Source organism: Triticum dicoccoides, chromosome 6B (genome assembly GCF_002162155.2).
Source record: "Triticum dicoccoides isolate Atlit2015 ecotype Zavitan chromosome 6B, WEW_v2.0, whole genome shotgun sequence".
NCBI lineage: Eukaryota > Viridiplantae > Streptophyta > Magnoliopsida > Poales > Poaceae > Triticum > Triticum dicoccoides.
In genome coordinates, this window is record NC_041391.1 from 496,828,310 (window position 1) to 496,837,744 (window position 9,435).

Sequence of the window (9,435 nt, forward strand, 5' to 3'; positions counted from 1 at the left end):
AAGCTGTTTGATACTTATTTATGTTTAAATATGTTCAAACTTGTTTAAATAATAACAGTAATATTTTTTTTATAAGACAGTAGCATTTAAAAAGCTGTTTGATACTAATTTTTTTTATAAGATGGTGCGCGGGGTGCGGGGGGTCGGCGGCGGCGGTTGAGTAGGGGAATCGAGGGTGCGGGGGGTCGGCGGCGGCGGCCGGTGGACTGGGGGGGTGCTCGGCGGCGAGAGGGGCCGGATCTGGCGAGGTGGGATAGCGATCGAGATGGAGGGGGATCGAGATCGAGTGTCCATGAAATTTAAAAATATTCATGATAGTTCAAAAAGTACCCATGAAATACAATCGAGAAATGAAGGCTACGATTTAAATACAATCGATCTTAGTTAGCTATCTATTCACAATCTTCTTGCCCTTCTTTTTGGCAAATGGAGTTCTTCTGTGGAACGGACGTCCTTTAGGTAGGGTGGTCCTGCTTCTTCTTGTGGTGTATGCTGCTACTTCATCATCGTCGTCATGTTCGATCCTCGGGTCGCCGTACTTGTCGAAGTCTTGCTCATTGGCTACTCCATCCATTCCGATGATCTTCCTTTTGCCTCTCCTCACGACAACACGACTGGGCTTTGGTGGGTCGGTAATGAAGAAGCATTGGTCCACTTGGGAAGCCAGTACCCATGGCTCATTTTTCGCGGTGACGTTTGCGCCGGCGGTCTTGGATTTGGCTTCGGGTATAACCATGGTGGTGAAATACCGGTCTTCTTTTATGACGTTCTTGGCCCATCTGACACGGAACATCGGGACCTTCTCTCCAGCGTAGCTCAGCTCCCAGATCTCCTCGATCCTTCCGTAGTATCTATCCTTGTCGTTACCGGTGTAGGATTCCATCGTTACCCCGGAGTTCTGATAACCATCGCTCTTCATGTCCTTGGCCTCGGTGTAGAATGTGTAGCCGTTGATATCGTACGCCTCATAGGTCATCAGGTTGTGCTCGGCGCCCTGTGACAAGGCGAATATGAGTTGTTCTTCCACGGAAGAATCCTCATGTAAAGGGTACGACAGAAGCTTATGCTTGAACCAACGCATGAAACATGAGTTGTGCTCTTTGAGTGTATCTCCGTCCGTCCTCTGTTGGCCTCGGTCATTGTACGTCTTTTTAATAAAGGTTTTGTGCTCTACCACCCAAGGATCGACCACGTCTATATGTTGTAGCACGACTAGGTTTGCTCTTTCAAAGTCGGCGAGTCGACCCTCGAAGTCGACATGCATTTCGCGGCGACCCTCACGGTGACCCCATCCAGCGAGCCTGCCGAGGTGCCTGTTGACGGGCAGACCAACGGGGTTCTCGATGCCTAGATAATTCGTGCAGTAGGAGATGCACTCTTCGGTCAGAAAGCCCCTGGCTATGCTTCCTTCTGGACGTGACATGTTGCGAACGTATCCTTTGATGACACCATTCATCCTTTCGAACGGCATCATGCTGTGCAGGAACGTCGGCCCGAGTTGGATGATATCCTCCACTATATGGACCAGCAGATGCACCATAACGTCGAAGAATGCGGGCGGGAAGTACATCTCAAGCTCGCATAGTATCACCACGATCTCTTCTTGTAGCCTTCTGAGTTGCCTCACGCCAATCGACTTCCGAGAGATGACGTCGAAGAAGTTGCATAGGCCAAATAGCGTTTCACGGACGTGCGCGTCCATGATCCCACGGATTGCAACTGGAAGTATCTGCATCATCAGCACGTGACAGTCGTGAGACTTCATCCCGTTGAACTTCTGCTTCGCTGGGTCTAGGTATCTGCTTATCTTCCCCGCGTAACCGTAAGGAAGTTTTACTCCTAGGAGGCAGGTGAAAAACTGCTCGATCTCCTCCTGACTTAGAGTGAAGCACGCGGGAGGGTAGTCATTTCCGGTCTTCTTGGCCTTTTTGCCTTTGCGACGACTTTCTGTGTCCTGCTTCGCCTCATCATCATCATCATCATCATCATCATCATCATCATCATCATCATCATCATCATCATCATCATCATCATCATCATCATCATCATCATATATAGCGTGAAGCTCCTGCCTGATGCCCATTGATTTCAAGTCTGCCCTTGCTTTCGGCCCATCTTTGGTCCTCTCTGGCATGTTGAGCAGGGTACCAAGCAGACTCTCGCACACGTTCTTCGTGATATGCATGACATCAAGGCTGTGAGGCACACGGTGGATCTTCCAGTACGGCAAGTCCCAGAAAACAGACCTCGTTTTCCATACCTTCAGCAGCGGCTCTGGCGCCTTTCGCTTCTTTCCCGGCTCTGGCGCCTTTTGCTTCTTTCCCGACAGTGGGCAGTCTTTCCAATTTTTCAACAGCTTGTCTATTTCCTCGCCGCTCCTCGTACACGGGCGTTTTCGGGGTTCGGTTTCACCATCGAACAGATCCTTGCGTTTCCTCCACGGGTCATCGTCGCGAAGCCACCTTCGATGTCCCATGAACACGGTTTTCGAAGACCCGGGATCTCTATCTAGCTGGCGATACGTTGTGTCATCCATGCACCTTATGCATCCAGAAAATCCGTGGACTACCTGCCCCGCAAGATATCCGTAACCGAGATAGTCGTGCACCGTCGTGAGCAGTGCGGCTCTCATAGGGAAATATTCTTTCTCTGCGGCGTCCCATGTATTGGCTGGCGTTTTCCACAGCGTGTCAAGCTCCTCTTTCAGCAGCCCCAGATACAGATTGATGTCGTTCCCTGGTTGTTTCGGCCCTTCAATTAGCATACTCATGTGAATGTACTTCCTCTTCATGCACAACCAGGGGGGAAGGTTGTACATCCACACAAACACAGGCCAGGTGCTATGTGTGCTTCTCTGGCTGCCAAACGGATTGACTCCATCGGTGCTCGCGCCCAGCACGATGTTCCTTGATCGTTCCCAAATTCTGGGTATTCGAAGTTCAATGCTTGCCACTGGCTCGCATCCTTAGGGTGACTCAGCATCTTGTCTTTTTTATCTATCTCCGGATCATTTGCGTCATCTTCTCGCTTCTTCTCCTCCCTATCCGCGTGCCAACGCAGGAGCTTTGCTACCTTAGGGTCTGGGAAATAGCTCTGCAGACGAGGAGTGATCGGAAAGTACCACACCACTTTTCGAGGAGCTTTCTTCCTCTTCTTGTATCGAGTGACGCCGCACACCGGACATATGGTAGACTCCGCGTGCTCGTCCCGATAAATGATGCAATTGTTCATGCACACATGGTATTTCACGTGCGGTAAATCCAGAGGACACACGATTTTCTTCGCCTCCTCCAAACTGGTCGGGCACTTGTTCCCCTTGGGAAGACGTTCGTGCCAGAATGACATGTTCTCGTCGAAGCATGCGTCGGTCATTTTGTGTTTTACCTTCATCTCCAGGGCCATGAGCGTTACTTTCAGGCGGGTATCCTCGGGCCTGCATCCTTCATACAATGGAGTAACCGCGTCTAACTCAAGTTGATCCATCTTGGCTTTCTCTCGGGCGGCAGCTCTTGCGTTATCCGTCTGCTTGAGAAGCAGCTCTTGAATATGAGGGTCCTGCACCCAGCCCATCGATGGTCCAGCGTCGTCTGCTCCGCCGGCATCATCATCTTCATGATCATGCCCGTCGCCTACTCCGGCATCTTCCTCATCATCATGTCCTGCATCTTCTACATGATGACTGTGTACAGCATCACAGTCGTGATCTTCTCCTGGGGATTCTTCGTCTTCTCGCCCGCCCGAGCCGCGGTGGTTGTCTTGCTGCCCTTCCTCATTTCTTGCCCGGCCCGCATGGACGACTTCGTAGTCATCTTCATCACCTTGCCACCGATAGCCATCCATGAAACCACGCAACAGCAGGTGGTCCCGCACCTGCCCGGAATCCGGGTCCGCAATAAGGCTCTTCAGCTTGCATCTTCGACACGGACATCTTATCTCCGTCTCGTTCTTTTGAAGCATCTCGGCCTTCGCGGACCTCAAAAACCTATTCACGATGCCTTCAGTCATCGTGCGGACCATGGTCGCCTGCGGGGTAGAGCAAAACGATATTTTAGAACCAAACAAAAAATTGGCATGACTTTCCCTCAAAATAGGACCAAAAAGAATGCTTAATGCCAAAATTCTCGCCGAAACGGAAATGAATCAACATTCCGGCAAAATATTGGCAACTATCGCATATCAAATACCGGTACACCTCCAAACACAAACACATATGCAACACCACAAACATATGCAACACCACGAACATACATAGATCTAGCTAGGCCGTAAAAAGTGCATGTGCACATTGTTGTAAGGAGAACAACCTAAATATAGCTTCCCCCCTTACTTACCTATTAAAACAAGGTAATTCAACCACTTAATTTGAATGAATCTATGGTGGAAATGAGGTGAAAAAGAGGAGGCACCCGAGACAAGGAGGAGGTGGAGAGAATGAAGTGGGGAGAAAGTGAGTGTGTGGGTAGGAGAGGCTGTCCCAAATATCTTGTTGCTGCCCACTTACTAATGGCGCACCTCTTGCATGGTGCGCCATTAGTAGTTACAACTACTAATGGCGCACTTAAGCAGGATGCGCCATTAGTATGTTTGGATAGGCGCACTAGTTCAAAAAAAAAAATTCTATACTAATGGCGCACCCACTGCCTGGTGCGCCATGAGTAGTTACAACTACTAATGGCGCACTTGGGCAGGATGCGCCATTAGTATGTTTGGATAGGCGCACTAGTTCAAAAAAAAATTCTATACTAATGGCGCACCTGCTGCCTGGTGCGCCATTAGTAGTTACAACTACTAATGGCGCACTTTGCCCGGATGCGCCATTAGTATGTTTGGACAGGCGCACTAGTTAAAAAAAAATTTGATACTAATGGTGCACCCGTAGCATGGTGCGCCATTAGTAGTTTAAACTCTAATGGCGCATCAGATTGTGGTGCGCCATTAGTATATACTAATGGCGCACCATCTTTCTGGTGCGCCATTAGTGTCAATCCCATCTATAGCCCTTTTCCTAGTAGTGATCATGTCTCCCCCTCCTCCAACACTTAAGAATGTGAAGCTTGGTTGCTTCAGGTAGAATCTAGGGGAGAGGAATTTTAAGAGATCGTTATGGATGAAGATGAGGGGGATTCATTCGGAATTTACCCTCCGGCCTTTGAAAGAGGGACTCTATCTGGCATCTCCTCTCATCCTAACCCCCATCAAGCCATGAGGTCTCTAAACAATCAAGAAGGCCCAAGAGATCAGAAAGAACTCCCGACAAGGAGGCCTCTACACAGGTTACATCAAAATAATTTTCACAATTTGATTCATAATTATGGGTTTGAAAACACCCCTCATGTGCATATACCGTCCAATTGGGACATATCTCATCCAAGAGAAAGTGATGCAGGGACAAACTCTTGGGGTCCAGAAAATAAACATACCATGGTTGAAGTAGAGAAGAACACTGAGCTGCTCCATCAAGCTCTTCGAGAGATTCACAACTTAAGAGATATACTCAGAGATGTATTGGACAAGATTGCTTCTACTTAATCACCACCTTCTTCTTCACCACCGAAAGAAAACTGAGTATCGGGTATGGGGACTCCCTTAGATTTCGCCAAGCTTGGGGGAGGTGCCCCGGTATCATATCATCTCCACTGTATTTTTCCTTTACTTTCTTAGTTTAATCCATGGTTATCTTTTGTTATTAGATGAATAAAAGTTTAGTTTGATCCTTTCTTTTCAAGAGTTTTATTGTAGATTGACAAACATAGCATTGATCAATTATGCTACTCATGAAAGAATTAATAAGGGAAGGGAAGATTCACATATTAATATACTATCTGGAAATATTTTGTGATTGTGAGCACTCATCAAAATATTATATACCAAAATTGCTGACGTTGGACAAGGAAGACAACATAATGATTTATGCTTGTTCATATTGACATAGAAGTTATATTGTCATAGATCCTTGAACATGTGGTGCTTTCCCCTATCTTTACTAGCCAAAAACTCCGCACTAAGTAGAGATACTGCTTGTGCATCCAAAACCCTTAAACCCAAATCTTGTTTGATAGTTTACCATACCTACCTATGGATTGAGTAAGATCCTTCAAGTAAGTTGTCATCCGTGCAAAAAGGGCAATAAAAATTGCTTCTAAAAGTGTAAGATCATTTAGTGTAAGGGAAAATTGAGCGTTGTACGAACTTGTGATGGCGAAGAATAAAATCGACAGACTGCATAATAAAGGTTGCCATCACAAGGGGTAATATAACGTGACGTTCTCTTGCACTAAGGGGTTGAACGTACAAACAAAAATCGCATGGCAACCTCTTCTCCCCTCTGCGGAGGGCCTATCTTTTACTTTCAAGTATTTACTTTCATGCAAGAGTCAAACTTTTCTCTCTATTCCTTTTTATTTTCTCCTTTGGCAAGCATCATGTGGTGAGGAAAGATCTAGGCACATATATCCAGTTGAATGTGGGTAGCATGAGTTATTATTGTTGACATCACCCTTGAGGTGAGTATGTTGGGAGGCGAAACTATAAGCCCCTATCTTTCTATGTGTCCGGTTGAAACGTTTTGCTCATGTGTACGCGTGAGTATTAGCAATCATAAAAGACTAAATGATTGTTGAGTATGTGGACTTGCCTAAAGGCTCTAATACATGACCCTTCCTCAAAAGATGATGAATTTTAGTTGCAAAGTTGACTAAGAACATAGTTTTTCGGTTTCCAATAGAGTTTATGATTTATACTTTGATGTTGTGGTGAATTATCACTTGTTCATGAGAAGTCAATGATAAAATTTCTATGATAAAAGTTTTATGTTCAAGTTTATTGTTTTTATAGTAAGTCACATGATGTTGCTATGTCCGTATTTTTGTTTTTATCGACACCTCTCTCTCTAAGCATGTGGACATGTTTTTCGATTTCGGTTTTCGCTTGAGGACAAGCGAGGTCTAAGCTTGGGGGAGTTGATACGTCCATTTTGCACCATGATTTCCTACTGTTATTTATGTTGTTTTATTGGATAATAATGCTTTTTGGAGTAATTCTAATGCCTTGTCTCTCATAATATGCAAGGTAAACACAAAGAGGGAGAATTCTAGCAGCTGGGAATTTGGACCTCAAAAAACCAATGTCAAGCTACCTATTTTGCACAACTCCAAATGAGCTGAAACTTCCCGAGGATTTTTTATGGAATATTTAAGAATTATTGGAGCAATTAAGTACTAGAGGAGGGCCACCAGTTGGGCACAACCCACCTGGGCGCGCCAGGAGGCCCATGCGTGCCCTGGTGGGTGATGCCCTCCTCGGCCCACCTCCGGTGCCCATCTTCTATTATATAAGTCATTTCGACCTAGAAAAATTGAAGGAGGACTTTCGGGATGAAGTGCCGCCGCCTCGAGGCAAAACATGGGCAGGAGCACTTTTGCCCTCCGGCAGAGCGATTACGCCAGGGGAACTTCCCTCCCGGAGGGGGAAATCATCGTCATCATCATCACCAACAACTCTCCCATCTTGGGGAGGCTATCTTCATCAACATCTTCAACAGCACCAACTCCTCTCAAACCCTAGTTCATCTCTTGTGTTCAATCTTTGTACCAAAACTATAGATTGGTGCTTATGGGTGACTAGTAGTGTTGATTACATCTTGTAGTTGATTACTATATGCTTTATTTGGTGGAAGATTATATGTTCAGATCCATTATGCTATTTAATACCCCTCTGATCTTGAGCATAATTATCATTTGTGAGTAGTTACCTTCATTCTTGAGGTCATAGAAGAATCATGTTACAAGTAATCATGTGAACTTAATATGTGTTCGATATTTCGATGATATGTATGTTGCCATTCCCTTAGTGGTGTCATGTGAACATCGACTACATGACACTTCACCATATTTGGGTCAAAGGGAATGCATTGTGGAGAAATTATTAGATGGTGGGTTGCGAGAGTGACAAAAGCTTAAACCCCCGTTTATGCGCTATTTTGTAAGGGACCGATTGGATCCAAAAGTTTAATGCTATGGTTAGAATTTATTCTTAATATTTTTCTGTTGCGGATGCTTGCGAGAGGGTTAATCATAAGTAGGAGGTTTGTTCAAGTAAGAGAAACACCTAAGCACCAGTCCACCCACATATCAAATTATCAAAGTGGCGAACACGAATTAAGCCAACATGATGAAAGTGACTAGATGAAATTCCCGTGTACCCTCAAGAACACTTTGCTTATCATAAGAGACCATTTTGGCCTATCCTTTGCCTCAAAAGGATTGTGCTAACTTGCTACACTTTTTTTTACTACTATCATCACTTGCTTGTTACAAATTATCTTGCTATCAAACTACTCCGCTACTTACAATTTTAGCACTTGCAGACATTACCTTGCTGAAAACCACTTGTCATTTCCTTATGCTCCTCGTTGGGTTCGACACTCTTACTTATCGAAAAGGCTACAATTTACCCCATATACTTGTGGGTCATCAAGGCTATTTTCTGGCGCCGTTGCCGGGGAGTGAAGCGCTCTTGGTAAGTGGAAATTGCTAAGGAAACATTATTACTATGTGCTAAAATTTATAGTCACTTGCTACTTTGGAAAATAATCCTTTGAGGGGTTTGTTCGGGGTATCTTCACCTCGACAGGAACCAAAATTATTTTCCCCTCAACCTACTGCACCTACTGGAAATATTGAATATGAAATTCCTTCGGGTATGTTAGAACAACTGCTAGCTAATCCTTACGCATGAGATGGAACCGAACATCCTGATATGCACTTGATATATGTGCATGAAATTTGTGGATTGTTTAAGCTTGCAGGTTTGCCCTGAGATGAAGCTAAGCAGAAGGCTTTCCCTTTATCTTTGAAGGGAAAAGCATTGACATGGTATAGGCTATGCGATGCTATTGGATCTTGGAACTGGAATCGGTTGAAATCGAAATTTCATCAAAACAATTATCCTATGCATCTAGTTCATCATGATCGGAATTATCTATATAATTTTTGGCCTCGTGAAGGAGAAAGTATCGCTCTAGCTTGGGGTAGGCTTAAGTCAATGTTATATTCATGCCCCAATCATGAGCTCTCGAGAGAAATTATTATTCAGAATTTTTATGCTCGCCTTTCTCGTAGTGATCAATCCATGCTCGATACTTCTTGTACTAGTTCTTTTATGAAGAAGACTATTGAATTCTAGTGGGATCTTTTAGAAAAAATTAAACACAACTCTGAATATTGGGAACTCGACGAAGGTAAAGAGTCAGGTATTGAACCTAAGTTTGATTGTGTAAAATCTTTTATGAATATCGATGCTTTTCAAAAGTTTAGCACTAAATATGGACGTGATTCTGAGATAGTAGCTTCCTTTTGTGAATCTTTTGCTACTCATGTTGATCTCCCTAAGGAGAAGTGGTTAAAATATCACCCACCTATTAAATAAGAAGTTAAA